The following is a 24456-nucleotide window of genomic DNA, read 5'->3' on the forward strand; positions in this document are numbered from 1 at the left end:
GGCCCATCATAAAGAATCATCATTCCCAAATGTAATTCTTCTTAATGTGTTGGGTACCTCTGGCATTATTGAAAATAATTGGCTCAGGGGTTTTACACCAAAGCCTATAGATACAATTTTAAATGGATTCTCATATGAAGAAAAATATATACATAGGATCAATTAAGAGGTGTGCCAAGTATTGTCAAGAAGCTTGAGACTAAACTAGACTGTTTTTTTACATTTATTACAGTTATAGAACATAAAAGCATAAACAAAATAGGTAGTAGTTAAAAGCCAGATGATTCAGACTCTAGATCCAGATGGAACTATGTTTAAACCTTGGTTCTGTCAATTACCAACTGTAAAGCCTTAGCCAAGTTAATTTAATCTCCCTGAGATTAATTTCAATCCATAAATTGAAGAAGATAATTTTACCTACCTGGAGATGATGAAATTTCAAGGATGGGTCCTCTGCTTGTACTTTTCTACCATAAAAGCCCTTTCTTCATGGGCCAGGTTACCCATGGTGTAGGGTTCTTCCAGATGCTGAATATATCTTTCCCAATTACATATTCAGGGACCAGGAAAATAATCATAGGGTTTGCATGAAACAAGTGGAGACACTGGGGGATGGACTTGGTCCAAAACTCCACTTATTACCTATCCTCCACAGCCTTCATTAACCAGAGACATTCTAGATTTTTTTTGTATCAATATCGGCTCAAACTTCTCATCTAACATTTCTCAAAAAATCGAGGTATCCTTCCTTCACCACGGTTGCTTTGTCATAGAAACCCTGGTCTCTCTGGAGAAGGAGTGGGGAATGTTTTCTGTGTGTGCTTGTGGTGGCAGTGCGGGTCCTTCCTCAAGAGGACTGGGACTCTACTTAAGTCTGGACCACTTGGATCTGGCATTTGGGTGAGGGACTTAATATTTCCATTGTGACAGCTGACATCATTCTTCTGCTCATGAGCTAGCCATTTTTTGTTATACAAATTGAGCACTATCCTAGCTGACTTTCCATCTATTTTACCCCTCTAGTAACACTAGGATCTATTAACACCAAAGGTTCTTGTAGGTCAAGGTGTCCGATTGCTACTCTACCCTAGCTTTTTACACACTAATTATGCCATTATTGCCTAGGCCAGATAATTATTGCTTTCCTGCTCTGACATTCTGAAATGTCATCCAAATTGTGTTCATTCAGAGCACAATTTAATGGCTACATCACCTACCACCATCTTTCATCTACCAAGGACAACTACTCTAAGGCTCTCAAAGATGCCACTGTTACCTAATCAGTTTTTTCCCTATTACCTTGTAAAAGGAAAGTTTCCTGTGCTCTGAGAAAATAGTCAGGTTAAATGTTCTTAGGTATTCCATAGTCAATCCATCTAGAATTTCCATGTCCCTGAGCCTTCTGACTCCTTCCTCAATGCAGCAGAAGTTCTGAAATCTCCACCTCATTGACTGCAGGCCATCATGATGACCAAGCTTTAAAGTGACATCCAGTGGATTATTAGGACTGGCTTCTGGTGTCTTGTTAGAACACTGAAACTATGAGTGCGCCATTTCAATGAGTTGCACTCTCTCCTCATTTACATTCTGCCCTCTTCATGGACTTAAAATCTAATCTAATACAATATTTCCTAGTTCTTAGCAGAAAATATTATCTGGCTTCTGCAGTTTTTTAGGTATGTAAATTATCTCCTTCTGGAATGGGAATTGTGTTTACTGCTCTGGCTGTGCTTGAGTTATTGGCCTGACAGCTATGAGGAACTATTAGCCTGAAGGCAATGAGTGATCATGAGGCAGATCTTGAAGAGAATAAAATCATCTTTCAGGGCACAGGCTCTTGGAGAAGTTGTTGCATAGTCTTTAAGCAAGGCTGTTTTCCTCTGGCAAAAGGGGAAAGAATTCTGCCTCTGCTGGCTTGAAAGATTCAGGGGAATTGGAAAGACTTCAGGCTTCTCTGCTTTGCCCACCCTATTATCCCAACCCCAGGTCTCAGGGCCATACCGTTTCCCTGTCGGGGCCACAATTTTAATACATAAGACCTGTCAAGAGTGCATGTCCAATCTCCTCTGCAGCTCTTCCACTATTACCGTTTTACTCTCTTATTTGGAGTAGGGGGATGGGACAGTTTCAGTTCCAAAGATGTGGCTTCTACTTGTCAAATTCTATACATGATTTTCAGCACAGCAGGCCTTGGGGCACCAAAGAGATAGGAATTTCTTTATGTCTGCTGGAAAGCCCCTCTGGATTTCACAGTGTGTCTTGAGTTGGGAGTTGGCTGCTCTGAGATTAAAACTTTCTTTTTGCAAAGCTTGCAATGCTGTCCACAGAGGCTTGCCTACTCCTCAATTCATGTAATTATCATTGCTCCAAAATTTCAAGCACACGGTTGCCATAAAGCCCAATGTTTCACCTTCTACCTTTACTGCATCCTAATTAACCATCGGCAAGACCATTAGAAATTGTGATGAAAGGCTCGGTGCAATGGCTCACGTCTGTAATCCCAGCACTTTGGGAGGCCAAGGTGGGTGGCTCTGAGGAGTTTGAGACCAGGCTGGCCAACGTGGTGAAACCCTGTCTCTACTAACAAAAATTAGCTGGGTGTGGTAGCAGGCACCTCTAGTACCAGCTACTTGGGAGGCTGAGGCAGAGAGAATCACTTGAACCTGGGAGACGGAGGTTGAAGTGAGCCGAGATTGCACCACTGCACTCCAGCCTGGGCAACAGAGTATATACATGAAGCTTATGTACTACAACTTTATTAAGAAGTGTATTTCTAGTGAAACAAGAATTGCGAGAAAGAAGAATGAGGCAGGGAATGAGGGGAGTGCTGGTGCAAATGTGCATTATAATTATGAGATCTTTGGGGTGTTGCTTCGCCAGCCAGAAACCTCTGTGGCCAGTGGCACCTTTGACTGAGTTTAGCTTGGTTCTGCCTACTCAGCCTGGCAGGCTGCATTCGGCTCACACTACCAGCCTGGATCCCAGGATGCCAAGGGCAAGCCAGGTGCGGAGTGGCAAGGGGTGTGTGAGCAAGCATGGGGTCTGGTCTCTGCGCATAGCCAGGCATGCCAACTGCTGCTGCAGGACAGGCAGCTCCAGGTGCCAGCACTGGCACCGGCTCCCTGCAAGGCCACAGCTGGACCAGGTGCACTACAATCAGCTTCCACGGCTGGCACTGGGGAACACAGTAGTGCCCAGAAGCTTAGAGCCTTCCAGGAACTGCAGGGCCCCAAAGAGGGAGTCACAGACCTGGCTCAAGGAGCTCCCAGGTCTGGGATCCCCGAAGGGCTGCAGCCCTTCTCTTCTTTTTGCCTGCAAAATGGAGAGCAAAGGGTGTGTTTCAGCCATGTTTGTGTCACGGCTCTTTTAGCCCTGAATGGCGAGTCCTGAGTTCTTGTCCCGCATACAGGAAGAATGAGGTATTCAGACAAGTGGAGGGTGAGCAAAACGAAGAGGAGCTTTATTGAGCAAAAGAACAGCTCAGAGGACACCCACAGTGGGTAGCTCCTCTCTGTAGCCAGGGTGTCCGGAAGAGGGTTAAGCTCTTAGCAGAGAGGGTAGCTCCTCTCTGCAGCTGTTCATCCAGTTGTCTCGCCATCCTGCCTTTGAGTCTGGCTGAATCCCACGTTTTTACGGGACTCAAAGGGGAGGAAGTGCGTGCTGATTGGTCCACAGGTGGCTATGGGCCCACCCAGGGAAAGCACCACAAGTTCCCCTCAGGTCAGGGTGACTGGCGGCCCAGCCCTCAGGTTTCAGGCCCTCCCTGGCTTGAAGGTGAGGCTTCACCAGGGACCCGTCCCCTTCTGCCCAGGAGCCTGTCTGCCTCCAGCCACTGTTCATGCCTTCGTGCCAAGGGGCGCCTGCAGACCAGTGCTGGGCTGTCCTCAGCCACCCCTAAGCCTCCCTTTCATGTTTGTCAGAGCCCAGAGTCTAGAGCAGGTCGAGGTGGCAGGGGGCTGGCGTGTTGGCACTGCCGCAATCGTGTGCACACCTATCCCGACTGCAGCGGCGCCTGGACTCGGCCCCCAACTTAGCTCCAAGATCGAAGTGGACACCAACAGCGGGGAGAAGCCAGGCAGCAGCAGCAGGAACTTCCCAGCCTGCCGGGGACAAGGGGATCCTCCTGGGCCCCCAAGAGCGCAGAGACGCCTGGGTCTGCAGCCACCCTGCAGCAGCTGCAGCTGCACCCTAGAAGCTCTTGCTCCAAATTGGAAGGGGCGGGGCTCTCGCCTGTCTCCAGGTCCCACCAGCTCCGTGGAGCATGCAGCCCCGGTGGCGCCTCCTTGCAGCCTGAGGCGGGGGCTTCATGTCCTCACTGGGCCCGGGCCTACGACTGGGGCAGGGGTGATGATGTCACCAGTTCTCCCTGTGGCTCAGGGGCGGCCCCGGGGCTCCCCCTCGTCCTGCTCACTAACTCCTGCCCCCTTGAACAGTGTGTCTGGTTCACCCACTGGGCTGAAACTCTCCAATGAACAGGACACGCCCCCTGCCTCAGGACACGCCCCCTGCCTCAGGACACGCCCCCTGCCTCAGGACACGCCCCCTGCCTCAGGACACGCCCCCTGCCTCAGTACCGCCTCACCGGCTGACGGCCATGCCCGGGGTTAGGGGGCGTCTCCAGGAGCAGACGGCAGGCACGGGGCCTGACCATCAGGATTGTCTGGCTTAGCGGTCACCTTCATGTGGGGCAGGTCGTGGGGGTGCGGTCTCAGGCGGCCCCAAACACAGCCTCTTCCTGAGGCGCAGGAACTTGGCGCCATCGGCGGGTTGGGCGCCGTGGTCACGTCACTGGGCAGGTCCTCGAAGTGGCTGCCACTCCCACTTCTTGCCCTGGGCCCCTGAAGCGGGGCCCCAGTTCCATGTCTCGGGCCCGGCCCCCATGCTCCGCGTGCAAGCGCGGCACCGCCCTGGGCCCAGCTGTGTCTTGGGGACCCTCTCTGCCCATTTTCTGTGCCTGACCTCCCTACTCTCTCTCCAGGGTGGCTCGGCCCAGCCCTATTCCCGGGGCTCCCAGGGGTGAGTTCTCAGGGCAGCACGTTCTGGGGGCGCTCCTAGGTGCAGGCTCCAGGGGCTGCCCACCTCAAGAGTCTGTACCTGAGGACCCGCGACCTACTCCTGTACCCCACTGCAGCCGGCGTCATGGCAGCGGCTGCTTCGCACAGGCTGCCGCTGCCATCATTACCATGCTGACCATCAGGTAGTATTAGGACCATCAGGAGATTGCTGGCTCTGTCAGGACCATCTTCAAAGATCAAATGAACTACATCCAGGACAGTTTATACAGCAGATAAATGAATTTATACACTGGCTTTTATCTCCTCATTTATCAAATACTCATCCTGCCAACATTAACTAGCCTTCTGGGTCTTATGGCATCTCATACCCAAAGTTAACAGGGATGTCCCAGGGCAGGAGGAGAGAGGCACACTGTGCAGGCCTGGGGTGAGACATTGGTGCACCGTGCCCATGCAAGGTCAGAGGAGCCCATCCTTTGGCATAGCTGGTGCACAACACATGGCTGAGGATTCCAGAGACAGGTAAGAAAGATCTGGGATGGCACTTAAAAGGTGATATACCACCTAAGGCACCAAACGATATTTTCCAGTTCCCTTGTCAGAGTATTATGCATGGATAGTATGCATCTATCATGCTTGACCAGAGCAGAGCCGATTGAGTGATATCAGGGATCCCAGCGGTGAATGGCCTGTAGTCAGTTGTTTTTTACAGAAATCGGAGGTCTGTGCTTGCAAAGGATGAGGGAAGATAAATGTAGGTAGAATATTGCCATAGGCAATGAGAGCTCCCTTTTTGCTCCTTTCTGCTCTGAGTCCACTAAATACCTTGTTGCCCATGGTACTACTGAGAAACATTATTTTTAAAGAAATCCATTCTACTGAGTGGACAAGCTGCTGAATTCTACTGTGAAGGTAATGAACGATTTGTTCCTAGCCTAATTACGCACCAACCTAAATTTCCCACTAAAGTTTCTTTTGCATAATTAGAGTTTTAGGCCTTCTGGTCATTCCCAAAAGTATATTTGACCCTGATGGTCACTAGTTCATAGAAATACTATGTAGATCAAATAAAAATATTTCAAATTAGCATACGAGATAACCAAATTTTTTTCAGAAGCCAAGTAAACAGCGCAAAGCATCACAGAGAAAGAACTTATGTAGGAATATTACCATAACCAAAAAATCCTGTCAGTATTTTCATGTGCCCCTGTCCTTATCCCATTCATATTTCAGTGATTTCTTAGTCTCTAATCCTCTTTCAATTACCTAGTACTCATTCTTGATATATCCTCTGTATCTCTGTTTATATCTGCAGCTCTTGAACTCATCTGGCTTATGCTCTTAGGATAAGCCTTGATTTCTGTATTTATCTTGTTTCATAACATTTGTCAAACTCATGGCTCTTTTATAATATTCTGCCTCTATCAAGCTCATGCCTCTTCTACATATCCTGACTTGTGTTGTCAGGGATATGCAGTATTCCCATCCCCTGGCCCAATTATGTGTTACAAAATTTAGTTCAGTCCTGGTAGAATTAGGACTTCACTGAACCAGGCAAAGCTATTCTCTCAGAATTATGTGTATATAGTACAGTACTTAAAGACCCATTAATTTTTTTCAATTAAGACACTTTTTGTTTTAAGTGGCCAAAAGTCCCACAAAAAGTCGCTTAAGAAAAAAGAATATTTCTGACTAATGTATCTGAAAAGTCTAAGGATAGATTCAGCTTCTCAGACACAAATGGATTTCAAGGCACTTATATTGGATTCTGGTCTCTTTCTATCACTCAGCTTGGCTCCATTCTTAGGTAGCTTTTCCCTCATGGCAGCAATGTGTTTTCTAGAGAATCCGGATTTATAGACTCATAGCTCCATCCCCACTTCTCCTTTGCCACAGTTTAAACAAAAGTCATAGGCTTGACTCTCATTGGGTCACGTGCTTAACCCTAAGTCTATCACCAAGGCTACGGTGATAAGACGCTGTTATTGGCTGAGACTGAGCCGCATGTCGAAAGCATAGTCAAGACCACCTAAACCACAAGAACTGTGAGTAAGAAAGAGATGCCTCACAGAAGAAAATCTGGTGCTGTTACTGTAAAGGCAGCCATTCACCAGGTAGAACAGACATGAGATAGCCATCATAGTTGCCTTGACTGATTCATTCTTCCCTCCGATATGGCTTTCACAGGTCCAATTCTTAGGCCAACCACTATAATATCTAGTCTTAGCTTGACACACCTGGGAATGCTCCACAGATTTCTTTACAGAATCACAGACTTTCCCTTACTTTTTGCCAAAGAACCATGGTCTGAAGTGCACCTGTTTCCCCTCTCATTTATACTTAAAAAAGCAAAAAAAACTATTACAAATACGAAAAATATCTAATCATAGCATAAGGAAAATACAAGCCACGCTACTTTGCTGGTGTTTAAACCAGGAAAATCAGAGACATAATGAGCATGCATCTTTGCACAGATACCACTTTCCACAGTGGTTGATATGCCTGCATTCTGCTGGGGTGGAAAATTGTATCAAATCAAAATTACAGTGAGCGATCACCTCACACCTTTCAGGATGGCTATTATTGAAAAAAATAAGACAAGTGTTGGTGAGTATGTGGGGAAATTGGAACCCTCGTACCTTGTTAACAGGAATGAAAAATTATACAGCTTCTATGAAAAAATATATGTAGGTTATTCAAAAATTTAAAAATAAAACTACCATATGATTCAGCAATCCCACTTTGGGGTATTTATCCAAAAGAATTGAAATCAGGATCTTTAATAGATGTTAGTACTCCTGTATTCATTGTAGCACTATTCACAATTGCCAAGATATGGAAACAATCTAAGTGTCCATCAACAGATGAATGGATTTAAAAAATGTGGTATATACATACAGTAGAATATATTTTGCCTTAAAAAGAAGGCAGATGCAGCCGTGAAAAAGAATGAGGTCATGTGTTTTGTGGGAATATGGATGGAGCTAGAGGGTATTATCCTTAGTAAACTAATGCAGGAACAGAAAACCAAATACTGCAGATTCTCACTTATAAGTGGGAGCTAAATGATGAGAACTGATGAACACAAAGAAGGAAACGTCCGACACTGGGGTCTACTTGAGGGTGGAGGGCTGTGGGGAGAGGAGCAGAAAAGATAACTATTGGCTACTGCACTTAATTCACAAGTGATCAAATAATCTGGACAACAAACACTCACGACATGAGTCTACCTATGTAACGAACATTCATATGTACCTCCGAACCTAAAATGAAAATTAAAAAATACAATCATACAGGAGGCATTGTCAAATATTAAAAACAGAAGGCAGAACATGACAACATGTCTGCAATGTGTGATAATATAGATGAAACTTGAGGACATTATGCTAAATGAAATAAGCCAGTCGCAGAAAGACAACTACTGCTTGATCCCATGTGTATGAGGTATTTAAAATAGTCAAGTTTATAGACTCAAAGAGTGGAATGGTGATTACCAGCAGCTGGGGGAAACATGGAGCATTACTGTTCAATGAACATAAAGTTTTAGTCAAGCAAGATAAATAAGTAGAGCTCTGCTGTACAACATTGTATCTATAGTCAAAAATAATGTACCCTAACTCAAAGATTTGGTAAGAGAGTAGATTTTATAAGTGTTTTTGCTACAATTAACACATAAAATAACCACATAGAATTTAATTTTAAAAGAAATTTGTCAAAAACAACCAAGTCTCAAGTCCTGCTGTATATAAGGAACATATAAGAAATCAAAGACTCAATTTATTCCTAGACACACACCCTTCTCCTGCTAGCAACTACCAACAGTACTGTTATGCCACATTCTCAACACTCTTTGTGGCTATAGCGACATTTTTGAATCCTTGCTTTTGTTTCCTAGTTCTTGGAGTTACATATGTCTCCCATCAGGTTAGTGTACCCTTGGCTGTTAATTCTGGTAGAGCACAGCACATTAAGACACAAAAGTTGCTTAACTGTCAAACAGCACAACCTGGATTCCCCACCCCCAACACCATCCCACTTCTCTCTCTCTCTCTCTCTCATTTATCTTTCTACCTTCCTTCTTCTCTTTTTTCAAAGGAAGAAAACTTCTTAATGGGGATGAGTAGCATTTTTTTTGTCAGAATAGGATAAAGACAAAAGATTCTTCTTAAAGTGTCCGATTTATATGAACTGTATTTTCAGGCCTTTCCAGATGTTGCATGGATTATACTTGTAGTGTTGGTAAATGTGAAGGATTTCCCACGTGAAGAATGGTAGGAAATGGGAATATGAACTCAGGAGAAAAAACACCCAGACTCTTTCTCTTATGTGCTCATAAAGACACCTTAAATTAACTTAGAAAATAGAAGCCACAGCTGATGAAACAATGGAAACTATCCCTAGCTCCCCATTCAACAGATTAGTTGCCTGATCAATCTCCCCAACCCCCTGACACACACAATGTATCTCAGGAGACCCAGAGAGATGCCAGATTTTATCTGCTTTAATTATTTTATGATGCATTGCAGAAGGATATTTAAAATTTCTAAGAATTAGAAATATGAAATATGGTCCAGCCAGAAATTTTTTAAAAACCCAGGCAGTGGGCTCTTTGCCCACAGCTTTCCATCTGCCCCAGAAATGGTGCCCATCTGCACCACACTGTTTGTGGCTGCTGGGTTTTAATTGGTACTGAACATGCAAAGCAAATGGCACAGACGCATCATCCTCTTTGAGAGCTGAGGTGGTTTTCAGTGGATAGAGAGAAGTTTTCAACTCAGTCATGCCACGTGGAGGACTATCTTTGCCCTTGGGGTTTTCTTTATGGCCAAGAATCTTTTTGGCCAAGAATCTACTTGGCCAAGAATCTAGAACAACTAACTTAGTACCCAACCTTGGTTGCACTTTAGAATCACCTGTTTAGCTGTGGAAATAAACAGGCACTGGGGTTATCCCTAGATCAAATGCATCACAATTCAGAGGCATCAGCCCTTTTAAAAAATTTTCCAATAAATTCTAAAAACCATAGTTTTCTAAGCTATTGAAAAATTTTATTTCTGTTTCTCCCTCCTTTTCCCCCTCCCTCTCCTCCCTTCATTCTTTCCTTCATTTCTCCTTTTCTCCCTCCCTCCTTCAAATGTAAGTTTGGTGCAAAAGTAATGGCAAAAACTGCAACTCCTTTTGCATTAACCTAATAATAGGCTGTTGTGACATGTTATTTCCCCAAAACACTCCCATTCTCATTCTGTTTAAAAAAAAAGCCATTTAAATCTACAGTCTTCTATTTCCAAACATTTTCTAGGATTATAGAGGCTTGTTTTCAATATATGTATTAAAATGATGTGAAGCACTATTTGGCTTTACCAGTGAGATATCTTGGCTCTGGCCCTTGGTAGAAGCAGAAGATTAGGAATTGAGTGATGAAGCTGAAGAAACATGGACAAATGACTGTTCCCATTTCCTCTTCGTTGTCGTTGATGCCTGCACCCACATATAGGGCCCTTTAGAGTACCAAGCCCTCCAGTTCACTCACTGATTAATTTATTCATTAAATAAATAAATGTAGACAGATCTTTTTCACCCTAACAATATTCCTGGCCCCATGCTAAGTGTTAAGTATACACTGATGAATAAGAAAATTCTTCTGCTTTTAAGTGAATGAAGCATAGATACTTAATCGTAACACAAGGTTTTGCATTCTTAAATGGACATATTTGAGCACAGTCTTTTTTTATTATTATTATACTTTAAGTTCTGAGGTACACGTGCAGAACATGCAGGTTTGTTACATAGGTATACATGTGCCATGGTGATTTGCTGCACCCATCAACCCCCATCATCTACATTAGATATTTCTCCTAATGCTATCCCTCCCCCTACCTCCCACTCCCTGACAGGCTCCTGTGTGTGATGTTCTCCTCCCTGTGTCCATGTGTTCTCATTGTCCAACTCGCACTTATGAGAACATGCGGTGTTTGGTTTTCTGTTCTTGTGTTAGTTTGCTGAGAATGATGGTTTCCAGCTTCATCCATGTCCCTGCAAAGGACATGAACTCATCCTTTTTTATGGATGCATAGTATTCCATGGTGTATATGTGTTACATTTTCTTTATCTAGTCTATCATTGATGGGCATTTGGGTCGGTTCCAAGTCTTTGCTATTGTGAACAGTGCCACAATAAACATGCATGTGCACGTGTCTTTAGAGTAGAATGGTTTATAATCCTTTGGGTATATACCCAGTAATGGGATTGCTGGGTCAAATGGTATTTCTAGTTCTAGATCCTTGAGGAATCACAATACTGTCTTCCACAATGTTTGAACCAATTTACACTGCCACCAATAGTGTAAAAGCATTTCTGTTTCTCCACATCCTCCCCATCATCTGTTGTTTCCTGACTTTTTAATGATCACCATTCTAACTGGCATGAGATAGTATCTCATTGTGTTATTGATTTGCATTTCTCTAGTGACCAGTGATGATGAGCTTTTTTTCATATGTTTGTTGGCTGCATAAATGTCTTCTTTTGAGAAGTGTCTGTTCAGATCCTTCACCCACTTTTTGATGGGGTTGTTGTTTTTTTCTTGTAAATTTATTTAAGTTCTTTGTAGATTCTGAATATTAGCCCTTTGTCAGATGGATAGATTGCAAAAATTTTCTTCCATTCTGTAGGTAGCCTGTTCACTCTGATGATAGTTTCGTTTGCTGTGCAGAAGCTCTTTAGTTTTATTAGATGCCATTTGTCAATTAGATCCCATTTGTCAATTTTGACTTTTGTTGCAATTGCTTTTGGTGTTTTAGTCATGAAGTATTTGCCCATGCTTATGTCCTGAATGGTATTGCCTAGGTTTTCTTCTAGGATTGTTATGGTTTTAGGTCTTATGTTTAAGTCTTTAATCCATCTTGAGTTAATTTTCACGTAAGGTGTAAGGAAGGGATCCAGTTTCAGCTTTATGCATATGGCTAGCCAGTTTTCTCAACATTTATTAAATAGGGAATCCTTTCCCCATTGCTTGTTTTTGTCAGGTTTGTCAAAGATCAGATAGTTGTAGACGTGTGATGTTATTTCTGAGGCCTCTGTTCTGTTCCATTGGTCTATATGTCTGTTTTGGTGCCAGTACCATGCTGTTTTGGTTACTGTAGCCTTGTAGTATAGTTTGAAGTCAGGTAACATGATGTCCCCAGCTTTGTTCTTTTTGCTTATGATTGTCTTGGCTATGCGGGCTCCTTTTTGGTTCCATATGAAATTTAAAGTAGTTTTTTCCCAGTTCTGTGAAGAAAGTCAATGGTAGTTTGATGGGGATGGCACTGAGTCTATAAATTACTTTTGGCACCATGGCCATTTTCACGATATTGACTTTTCCTATCCATGAGCATGGAATGTTTTTCCATTTGTTTGTGTCCTCTCTTATCTCCTTGAGCAGAGGTTTGTTGTTCTCCTTGAAGAGGTCCTTCACATCCCTTATAAGTTGTATTCCTAGGTATTTTATTCTCTTTGTAGCAATTATGAATGGGAGTTTGACAAAATTCAACAGCCCTTCATGCTAAAAACTCTTAATAAACTAGGTATTGGTGGAACGTATCTCAAAATAATAAGAGATATTTATGACAAACCCACAGCCAATACCATACCGAATGGGCCATTCCCTTTGAAAACTGGCACAAGACAAGAATGCCCTTTCTCACCACTCCTATTCAACATAGTATTGGAAGTTCTGGCCCGGGCAATCAGGCAAGAGAAAGAAATAAAGAGTATTCAATTAGGAAAAGAGGATGTCAAATTGTCTCTTTTTGCAGATGACATGATTGTATATTTAGAAAACCCCATCGTTTCAGCCCAAAGTCTCCTTAAGCTGATAAGCAACTTCAGCAAAGTCTCAGGAACAAAATCAATGTGCAAAAATCACAAGCATTCCTGTACATGAATAACAGACAAACAGTGAGCCAAGTTTTAAAGACTAAATAGGAATTAACAGGGCAAAAAACAAAAAGAGGCATTCCAGGTAGAGGGGAAAACAACCAAAAGCTCAGAGATGAGAAATGGTACAATCCCTGTAAGAATGTGTGAGTGTTCAATGCGGCTCAAGTTTGGATTGCATGTTGAGGACTGGCTGCTGACTAATAACACCAGGCTGCTCTCCTCACTGCTGCCTGTGTGCGCATTTGAGGCTTTGACTTTTGATTTAGAGCCTCACTTTGAATGATCCTTTCAACAAAATCTAACTGCACCCCAATTTTTTATGTTTATTCCATGTTTCTGTGTTTTGTTTTTTTTCTTTCTTCCCTATAGGCTGGTGGGTATTGGGTTTGGGGTGGGTGAGGACTGATGAATTGAGTTCCCATTTGATTCACAGACTATATAGCACATATACAACACACCCTTATTAGGGAATCTTAATGAGGGATACAGGCTTTCTACCTCTAGTGATAAGGTTGCCAAGCCTTTCTGGAGTTTGGGCCTGGGAATCTGAATTCTTAACAGGTTCCCCCAGGTAAACGCTCAGCACAGTCAGATTGGACAGCACTTGCCTAGTGCCCAGTGCTGATGTGAGAAGGTTACATTCAGGGCATACTAGCTAACACTTATCTAGTAGTAACAAAATGCCAGGAATCATTCAAAGTGCTTTTTAAAAATTAACTCACTTAACCCTCATAAGAACCCTATAAGGCAAGCTTATAACTATGTCCATTTTAGAGATAAGGACGCTGGGGCACAGAGTTCAAATGACTTGTCTGAATCACACGGCTAGTCAGTGGCAGAACTAGAATGATTTCATAGCCTAGATTGCTTTTCTAAATTTTTAAGGCCGTTAGCCAAGCTGATACGAAATACCTGCTATGCTCCAGGCACAGTCTATATTGCAGTGGATACATAAAGGTATTAGGTTGGTGCAAAAGTAATTGTGGTTTTTGCTATTACTTTTAATGGCAAAAACCACAATCACTTTTGCAACAGCCTAATAAAACAGAGCCAGTGGTGTGCTGGTAAACACGTTATATCTGGCTCTCTGGGTGGGGGGAGGGGTGGAGACATGATTTGTAATGTTTGTCAGTTTCTATGGTTCAGATGTCACTGACCATAGAATTGGGAAGAAATGTGCACAGTGGGCTCTGAAAAGCTGTTATGAGCTGGCTCCACATCACCACCTGATACATCCTCTGCTCACTTGTGACTTGCTGCCTGGTGTCAGGTATCACAACAAATGCCATCATGAAGGCACCAGCCAGTGGCTAGGGAAGAACAGAGAAGGAAAATCTATTTTCTCAAACAGCAGGAGGGTCAAGCGGCTTTGGAGATCTAAAGTCGTGCTCTTGGTTGGGATAGTGGGAGGACCAAGGAAACTGCATTTCAGCACTTGGACAGCACAGCACAGAGTTGGGGGGCCATCTGTCAGGGGAGATCAAGGGTAGGAGCTCAAAGGCCTTCCTGCCAGCAAATATCCTTCTTGATAATCTCCTTGCAAGTTTATTTATTTATTTACTTATTTAGAGACAAGGTCTCACTCTGTCACCCATGCTGGAGTGCAGTGGCAAGATCTTGGCTCACTACAACCTCTGCCTCCCAGGTTCAAGCAATTCTCCTGCCTCAGCCTCCCAAGTAGCTGGGACTATAGGTGCCTGCCACCACGCATGGCTAATGTTTGTAATTTTAGTAGAGGTGAGGTTTCAGCATGCTGCCTAGGCTGTTCTCAAACTCCGGAGCCCAAGTGATCCTCCCGCCACGACCTCGCAAAGTGCTGGGATTACAGGGGTGAGCCCAATTTATTTCATCTCAACTTCATTTCCCCTTCTTTCTCTCCCCACCCCAGGTCAAATACAGGTCTGCAAATTTTCTAGAGAGAATTTCCTGCCACATCCTCTAGACCAGCTGCCCTTCACATGTGCAAACATTCTCCCTAGGGCTAACGCAGAGGACCCATGAGGCAGCCTGGAAGCACATAACAGCTATGGGGGGCCTGGGGACTCAGATGACAGACAAGATGCATGGTGATTTTTTGTGCTATTTTAGGTACCAGCAATGTTTCTATGGGGTCAATCTGTCCAGTCTCCAGGGTGCTGCAGTGGATGAATACTTCAGGCAGCCAATAGTAGTAAGTGTGCTCTCTTTGCAGGCTTTCTCCCATGTTTATATATTGATTCATTCATTCACTCGCTCATTCACTGGCATGCACTGTGCTGCCAGCTTCTGTGCTAAGCCATCACAGCATAGGAGAAAGAGTTCCCTAGAGCACTATGTTTTCAAGTCTTCCAGCTCTAATCTCCTCCATCAATTAAGAAAATCATCAGACAATGATACTATGAAAGCAAGGGAATTTTTAAACTACCTTTCAGTAAGTAACTTCTAGTTCCCCACTGCCCTGACCCACCCCATACACAGCTCAGCCCTTAGGTTTGTTCAGTAATTCACATCTTCCCATTCATTCTCATGGCCCAAAACATAATAGAAGAGCAAGCATTATACAACAGCTTAGAACAGGAGCTTTGCCGTTAATCAGATTTAAATCTCAGCCATGGCCCCATTTTGCGGTATAACCTTGGAAAACTTTAAGTTTGCATCATCTGAAATTCTTTCAGTTGTAAGTGGGAGAAAAATCAAATTGGCTTAAGCTAAAATTGAATGACTGTCTTTCAAAAATTACAAAGCCTGGAGACAGAGTTTGCTTCTGGGACCTGTTGCAGGGGCTCCAAAAATGTCACCAGGACATGATTTTTCTATCCTTGTCACTTACCTCCACTTCCTCTGATTTAACTCTTTTCCTAGACAGGCTTTCCCTTCATGGTAGCAAGATGGCTACAGAAACTCCAGCCTCTGATTCTTACGACTGTAAATTCCACAGGAAAGCCTGCCTTTTCCTAATAACTTAAGCAAAGAGCTCCAGATTTAGTTTAGGTAGTTCAGTTAGGTTATCCTACCTTGGATTATGCGCTCATCTACGGATCAATCACTGTCTTCAGGGGAAAAGTAGTGCTCTGACTTGCCAATCTGGGGTCATATGCCACACCTGTTACTGAGGGTAGACTAAGTTCACATGGAACTTTTTGGACAGAATGTGGAGAAGAGATAAATCCGCACTGCTAAATAAATTCTGGATAGTCAGAAAACACACACACACACACACCCCAAATGCCTGCTCCAGAGATTTTTTATAGAGTAAATGATATATCCTAGTAAAGCCCTTAGCACTTAGTAAAGCATGAAAAGCACTCAGTGCTTAACATAGTAGGTACTCATAAACGTTTTTATTGTTAACAGTATTCTCATTAAGCTCATGCTTTCTAAATCCCAACTCCTGATGACTTAAAATTACAGGAGAAAAGCTAAACTTCGAATTTCCTTGAGCTCAGTTTATCTTGGCAGAAAGGTAACATCTTTGATTTTTCCCCCTAAGGACACATTTGATGTTAGGATTTTGATGGCTCGAACAGTCAAATACACAGTAAACTTTATGGATGCAGAAGAGGAAGATCTACACAGGTGTGTGCAAATCAGTGTTGCTCTTGATGTTTAAAATCTTCCCTCTACATCTCCCACCCACAAAACTTCATTGCAGACTTTTGCTACTCACACAGGGGAGAGATTTTAGATATTGGTCACATATGGGAATGATGTGTCAATATTAGCTTCATTTATTGCTAAATAAAGATAATGATGTCTCCTTCCTAGGATATTATCCCCATTTTATAGATGACACATACGAGGCAAAGTGGAATGATATGTTGCATCAAGTCACAGAATTAAAAAGTATATTAGAACTAGGATTTAAACCTTTCAGAAGGCTCCAAAGTCTGTGCTTTTAGCCACTCTGCTTTGTGCCTCTAAAGTGACAGCATATATGTGAATGCACTTAGGCCAGTGAATGTATTAAGGACAAGCAAAGAGCTACAACTTGTTAAGTACTTTCTACTTACTAGGTACTGTGCTGTGTTTTAGAGGCACCAGGTGATTTCTAAAGAGGGCACTCAATAAATGTTCATCTGTGTCCTCTTCCCCTCCACTTTAGAAGACTCTGAAATGAGGATTCCTACCTTGAGTTGGCTCCATTTATTTAGATAGTGGTATGAATCCATTTGGGGTGATTTTTCACTCATATTTTGTCTTTTTCTCCCTTAGAAGATTAATAATCATATTTGTTTTCTGGACAAGAAAGTTAAGACTTAGCCAGATGGTTGTCTGCCTGGAGCTACCGAGGAAGCAAGGGTGAGAATTTAGAAGGTGCATCTGGCTAATGAAAAAATCATCCATCTTGATATCATGATGCACAAAGGGTATCCTGGATGTTAGGATAGGCTAGAACATGCTGCAGAAACAAAAAGAAACCTCAGCGGCTTCTAATAACTTAGGTGTCTTGTTTTCTACACAATGTATCCATCATGCACCAGCTTTATCTCTACCATGCATTACCCACACTAGTAATTGGGCCAGTGCAGCAGCTTCTATCTGAAATGATGCTGGTCACTGAGGAGAAAGAATGAGTATGTCAAAGTATGCAAGGACAATGAAAGCTTCTGCCTGGAAACGGCACAAGTCACTTCGTTCACATTTGATCAGTTGAAGCAAATCATGTGGCAGTACCTGAGCTCAAGTGGATGGAAAACTGCAATCCTTCCATATGCTCAGAGAAAGAGAAATGGCATTTGCAAACGACTTTAATAACTATCAGAGATCCAGACAAAATCAACTTTGATTAGCTTTATTTATTGCTCTGAACTACCTCCTGAATCCTAAGGAATATTTTGAAAATTATGTCTATGTGGGTTTTCCACCGATGTCATTCATTCATTTGTGCATCAATTCAGCAAATGTTTATTGAGATCCTACTATGTGCCAGGTACTGTGGTGGTGCTAGCACATGTGTGGAAAGTAATTTTTAAAGTCTCTATTTTTCAGGAGCTCATAGTTTATCTAGGGAGATGCAAAACATGAAAAGAAATAATAACAGTCAAGACCAATAAATTCACTGTGCCAAGTACAATGGAAAACTCTAGAAATATTTTATTTTCAGCAGAGTGAAGGAAGTTAAGTCTTTGGGGACACCATGAATACAGATAACATACAACCTTCTTTGAAAACTTCTAAAGCACTTCAGAAAATCCAACTCCTTGGAATGATACAGCCCCAGCAATGAACCAATAATATCACCTCTTAATTATGAATCACTCTAAAGTTTGCAAAGAACTCTATACACAGGTTTGCAAAGAACTCTTATATACATGTTTTTCCATTTAACATACAGAAGAACCTTATGAGGAAAGTAGGAGAGAGATTTTATCACCCTTCAACAAATGCAGATACCAAGTTTCAGGGAATTTAAGTGCCTTCCAAGGTTCCACAGCTAAAATAGGTCCAGCATCTAGATTGCATTGTGTATTTCCCAATATTCTTTCTATTCCTGCTTATTCTGCATTTGGCATAAACCATAGCCGCTTCTGCATGACTCTTGTTATAGCCTACTGGAAGTTAAATTGCCTCCCACAAAAAGAAATTAACTATGAGGATGGCCTTCTGAGCTCGATGTGCTCCAGTCCATTTTTAGAGGCCTGAACAACCTTTCCCTTTGAACAGCTGTGTAGGGGAACTGTCCCTGCCCATGCTTTGGCTTATTGAAGGATGGCTGCCCTCTGTGTCCTGAGTCATCCTCCTCTTCTCTAGTCAAACCCAGCTCCAGATGTTACATTCACCCTATGCAGTTCCAGGTCATCGCAGCAGAGTAGCGTGGTTCTTGAAAGATTTTGTCAAGAAGTAAGCTTCTCAAATGTGCAGCATCACCCAAGCATTAATCACACACTGAGAGAACTTGGCTGCCAAGGCAAAAGTGCCCAAGAGAGAAAGAAAATATTCCTACTGACCTCACAAATGTATCTAGTACATCTGTCAACAACAACAGTAGTTTCGAGTCTTTCATCTTTTTTATTTCCTTACAGAGTAGAAATTCCCTTTGTGTTTCAGATGGCAGTCTGGGCTCATCCATGGCCTGGCGTTCTGGTTTGATGTGGCATTTGTTGGATCTCTGTATGTATACCCCCCACCAACATTTTCTCAGTCTGCTCTACCCCATGCTATCTACTATTTGTAATCACAATTTTAAAGTGTTTAATAATTGATTTTAATGACACTAATTCTTGTTTCTCCAATTTTCAAGGAAATAAACACAGATGTTAATGTTAATTTTAGATTTTAGGAAAAAGTAAAAATGAGATGCTTTTCTGTGTGTCATATCAACTCTAACTAAACTACGCAAAGCCTCTTAAGCCAAATGAATTGAGCTTTGGAGGAGTGAGAGAGGGTTTGTGCTTTTTGAAACTTCTTGGTCTTTAATAGAATCGATGGGATGGTACCCCAAGCCTTTGCTTTTGTTTCTGACACACCTGGTTATACTATCTCTTGTATCTGGATGATACCTTGAATTATAGTTTTCCTGATTTTGGTTTATACTCTGCAGTCCTTTGATGATCAGGCAGGTGTGTATTACTAATGCTAGTTGCAACATTAGGAAAATTCGCTATCTGTGCACCTTCCTACTGCACAGGTTTGAAAGTTGCGGGGAAAAGAGGGGAAAGACTACCTACACGTTGGCTGTCACTGTGTGGTGTTCCTCGTGTGGGCTGCACCACTCCATGGCCACCAAATCTCTGTTCTCTTCCGGACTGCCCTACTCTCTTCCCAGGCTTTCTAGTACGTTCCAACTAGCAAAGAGATCTGGTCTGGGTCACATGCTGAAGTGGAGGAAAATGTTTACTGTGTACTCTCCTCCATTCCTTGTGAGAATGCCCAGGCTTATCATTGTACCTGCTTAGAAAGAAATGCCCATGGGGCTGTCATACAGCTTGGGGGTCTGGGGGAAGACTCAAGAGAGGGGACCCCTGGAAACCTTGTCAGAGCTGACAATCTGAGAAAAATAAAATGAGGCACAAATCATCTTGACTCCATATGAACATATTTGTTCAAAGAATACATACATTTGCTCCTCTCTGTAATAACCCATGTAAATGAATTTGGTCCTGCAAGGGTGAGAGAGACAAGCTTGAAGTGGCCTACCTCAAGGGGGAAGTGTCTTTGAAGTTAAATGCTTTATCTTTTTAAAAAAAAAAAATACAGAAAATTTGTGGGCCAGCTTGGGCAACGTAGCAAGACCCTATCTCACAAAAAATATTTTAAAAATTAGCTGGGTGTGGTGGTGAATGCGTGTAGTCCCAGCTACTCGGGAGGCTGAGGTGGGAGGATCACTTGAGCCCCTGGGCAACAGAAAAACAGGCTTCGAAACAGGGTTTCTACCCTGTTTCAAAAAAAAAAAAGAAGAAGGGGAAGGAAGATTTGCATTTTATTCTATATTATATCTCAGTATATTTTGATATAAAAGTCATTTATATTCTTAGGCAGCTAAATTACATAAAATTTTTCTCCAAATCTTCTAGTCAAAATTAACCCTCTAGGAATTTCCCCCATGCTTAATGTGCCCCTTGCTCCCCTCCAGCCAGCAACCACTGCACAACCACTGAACAGGTGACCTTGGTGTAGAAGCACAGCAAGACTTTCTCACTTTTTCATATGAACTGAGGAGACTCAATTTAACACTCAGGCAGACACACACAGGATGTCTGGGCTGGAAGCATGGTGGAGGTCATCTGCTCTAGTAGTTTTTCTTGCTTCCAGAAGCCCCTTCAAGACCCCTGAACAGGTTGGCAGGAGTCAGTAAGAGACCAGACTGTAGACATCTCCCTTTGCTACACTAGTCAAGCAAATCAGCTTCTGATTTAACCTTGTTACTTATTGGGTCTCTAATGAGCTTTGATTCAGAAATACAGGTTGCCATGGTGGCCAAGTCTATGAGTTTGAAGCATGGCTCTCCAGTTGTCCTGTGTGATGTCGGGCAAATTGTTTAACCTCTCTGGGCATACTTCATAGGACGATTGTATAGATTTACTAAAATTATATACATAAACTCTTAATTCAGTACTCAACATGTGGTACTTGCTCCATAATTTTATTTTATTTTTTTGAGATGGAGTCTTGCTCTGTCGCCCAGGCTGGAGTGCAGTGGTGTAATCTTAGTCACTGCAACTTCTGCCTCCTGGGTTCAAGCTATTCTCCTGCTTCAGCCTCCCAAGTAGCGGGGACTACAGGGGCCTGCCACCATGCCCATCTAATTTTTGTATTTTTAGTAGAGATGGTGTTTCACCATATTGGCCAGGCTGGTCTCGATCTCCTGACCTTGTGATTCGCCCACCTTGGCTTCTCAAAGTGCTGGGATTATACAGCCGTGAGCCACCACGCCCAACCTGCTCCATAAATTGAGCTATCCTTCTCATCAAAGGGCTCTATGAGTCAAAAGAACAAAAACCACTATCAACCTTAGTTTCCAATCCAACCCATTAATGTGGGTCTAGCATGTGATTGGCTTTTATCTCTTTTCTTGCCCTATGGGTAACTGTTTGGCTGTCAACAGCCCCAGCTGAGCCTCTGACTCATTGGTACCAGGTGCAGTGCCTCCTGCAGACTGCTCTCTTTGCCAAGGAAGGGAAGACACTGTCAGGGAAAGTGCTGTTTGTAGCCAATAAATGGTAAGCAGGAAAGTACAGATGTGCTTTCACCTCTGTTTCCTGGGCATTGAGGTCTGGGAGCAGGAGGAAGCTGGCAGGCCCCTGAGACTCCAGCACCTACAAATGGACAGCAGGCTTTCCAGAGGCCTGCCTGAGCACTGTGTGTGGTAACAAAGAGGAGCTTCAGATAACTTAAGGGCAGTGTTCTCCAGCTGACCATGGAGGAAGGAAGGAAATCCAGCAGCTCACAGGAGCACTTGCCAAGGCTTGAATGATCAGGTGTTTAAACCTTGTGTCAGCTTCCTGGACTGACTTACATCGGTCTGGCCACATACCCCCAAATTTAGTACAATAAAATTGATCTGTATACAGGGGAGAAAAGCATTCCAGACGCAGTATATAGTATCAGGAAGGACTCTGTGGTATTGGATTTCATGAGTTATCTGCAAGATTTACCTCGATTTATCTCTCATTTTTTCAGTGTCCTATTTCACCTTGTTGGAACTCCGCTGTGTGAATTAGAGGACAGAAGAGTAGAGAAGTAGTTCCACGACCTTCAGGGTATCAAGGGTACTCAGAGGTCATCTTATTCAGCTTTCTTTCCTCACTACCTCACACTCTTCCTTCTATTTTATCTTTTGCAGATGTAATAGTCAAATTTTTATTTCAAAACTATTAAGCAGAAAAAGGCCTGTGCTTGAAGACTCCTGTGACAAAGAGCTCACCACCTCACAGATTGACCCTTTCATTTTTAAAGTCTTTATTTCTTTAATTACAAAAACCTAACATACTCACATATAATTCAAAACTACAAAAGTGTATAGAGTCCTTTTCCACTCCCACACCTCACCCCGCACCCCTGATGTGACAGTTTGATTTGTGTACTTTCAGGTGATTTTTCCGTGATGTGCCAACAAATAACATCATGGTGGGGCTTGTTTGTACAAATTATACTAGAAGTCCGCAACTTAATTTTTACTTAGTAATAAGTCCTGAATCTGCACAGATAGATCTTTTTTGTTCTTTTTAATACACGCATAATAGTCCAGAGCATGAATGTACTATAATGTTTTTTTAAAAAAATCTCTGATTGACTGATTCAGGTTGCTTTCAATTATTTTAGCATTGCAAAAAATTCTGCAGTAAACGTCTTGGAACACACAGTGTGCACGGTGACATGAGTGTTTTCAAATGAGATGCCTAGAAATGGAAATGCTGAATCACAGAGTATGTGCATGTTACGCTCTGGTAGATACTACTTTTCTCAATGGTTGCACCAATTTCCCCTTGCGCCAGCAATAAATAAACATGTTCATTTCTCTACATCTTTTCCTAAACTTCATGTTATCCATCTCTATGATTTGTGTCAGTCTGATAGACCCAAAAATATTTTTTTATGGTAGCATCTTGTTGTTTGGTTTGTATTTAATTTTTGGTAAGGTTAAGTCGCTCTTCATATGGTCCTTGGCTATTAATGTCTCCCATTTTCAACATCTCCAGTTATTAAAAAATTATCCTTGCTGTTGATTCTATATCTTACTTTCTATAAATTCTACTTATTGATCTTAGTTGTGTTTCTGAGCTCGAACAAGGTAGGTTGGCTCTAACCTCTAAATGGCAATTGTTCAAATATTTGGAGAGTTTTACCAAATGTCCTTCTAGCCTTCCTGTCTTTAAGCTAGCATCCTCAACTCCTTCCTCCTATAAGAGTGATTTTGAAATAGTTTGAAATTCTAAGTTCTCCCCTCTGAAATACCCTGGTTATCAATGTCCCCTTTTAAAACGTTTCTTCAGAACTAATTACAGGACAACAGCATATGTGTTCTGATAAATGTTGGGATCAGAGCAATAGTAACTATTTCTGTTTTGAATCATAATAATATATTTTTAAGTTTGGGATCCATTTTACTTGAGTGTATAGTCAGTTAAACACAAGAAGTGTATTTTTGCATGATTGACTTTTAAATCACATTTCTCCCTTTTCCTAGTATGCAGCACGTCTTTTTCAACTTCGGTACAGGTTTTTGTATTTATTCCACTCATTCAATTATCTACTGTTTTTGGATCTTTACCAGAGCCAGTGGATTATTTCTTTTAATTTTTTTTTAGCATATTAGTGATTCCTACCATTTTATCTTTTGTAGATTTAATAGGCAAATTTTTATTTAAAAAATATTAAGTAGAAAAAGGCCAAGGATGGAATCTTCCTTCAAAGTTTGCTATCCAGGTTTCTTCACAGCTTTTGGCTTTGGTCATGGAAGTAGCTCAAAATCCACTCCCTGTGTTCATTCCCAGCCCACATTTCTCCATCTAGGCCAGAATGAAATATGATATGACCTTTTTGGAATATGATATCTAAATAAGCTTTATTTCTGACTTTACTCTCATAGCCCAGTCCAATAACTCTGCCAATAAAAAGGAAATGAAACTAATTGGACATAGCTTTTATTATAGTGAAACTGAGCTAGGTCTCTAATTACCATGACTTTCTATCTCCTTAACCTCATTTGTGCCCCTCCCCTTCCCCCAACATGTAGCCTCGGTTATTATTTCTTGCATATCCTCTCAGAGTTTCATTTTAGACATAAAATTACAAAACACCGTAAAGGCAAGAATCTACTTTCTTATTTATTTCCCCCTCACTGCTTTTATACCTAAATAGTAACATTCTGTATCTGTTTTCTATGTCCTTTTTCACTCAACAATACATCTCAAAGACATTTCCATATCTGCATATCAAGATCCTTCTTGTTCTCTTCCGTCTGCATCATGATCTTCCTTCATGGAAGTTATTGCTTCCTCCATAGAGGTGAAAGCTTCATTGTGTTTTAAAAATTGTGACAAAATATTTGCTCACCTTTTTTACATGTGCCACGGCATCATTTTACTGATACATGTTTTTCATG

The 24456-nt window shown here is 42.2% G+C and overlaps 1 pseudogene; it reads left to right on the plus strand.

The window, feature by feature from the left end:
• Window positions 1-24456, plus strand: part of LOC100614879 (histone-arginine methyltransferase CARM1-like) — a 267533-nt pseudogene that overhangs the window by 236324 nt on the left and 6753 nt on the right.

This window comes from Pan troglodytes, chromosome 11, assembly GCF_028858775.2.
Source record: "Pan troglodytes isolate AG18354 chromosome 11, NHGRI_mPanTro3-v2.0_pri, whole genome shotgun sequence".
In the NCBI taxonomy this organism is placed as follows: Eukaryota; Metazoa; Chordata; class Mammalia; order Primates; family Hominidae; genus Pan; species Pan troglodytes.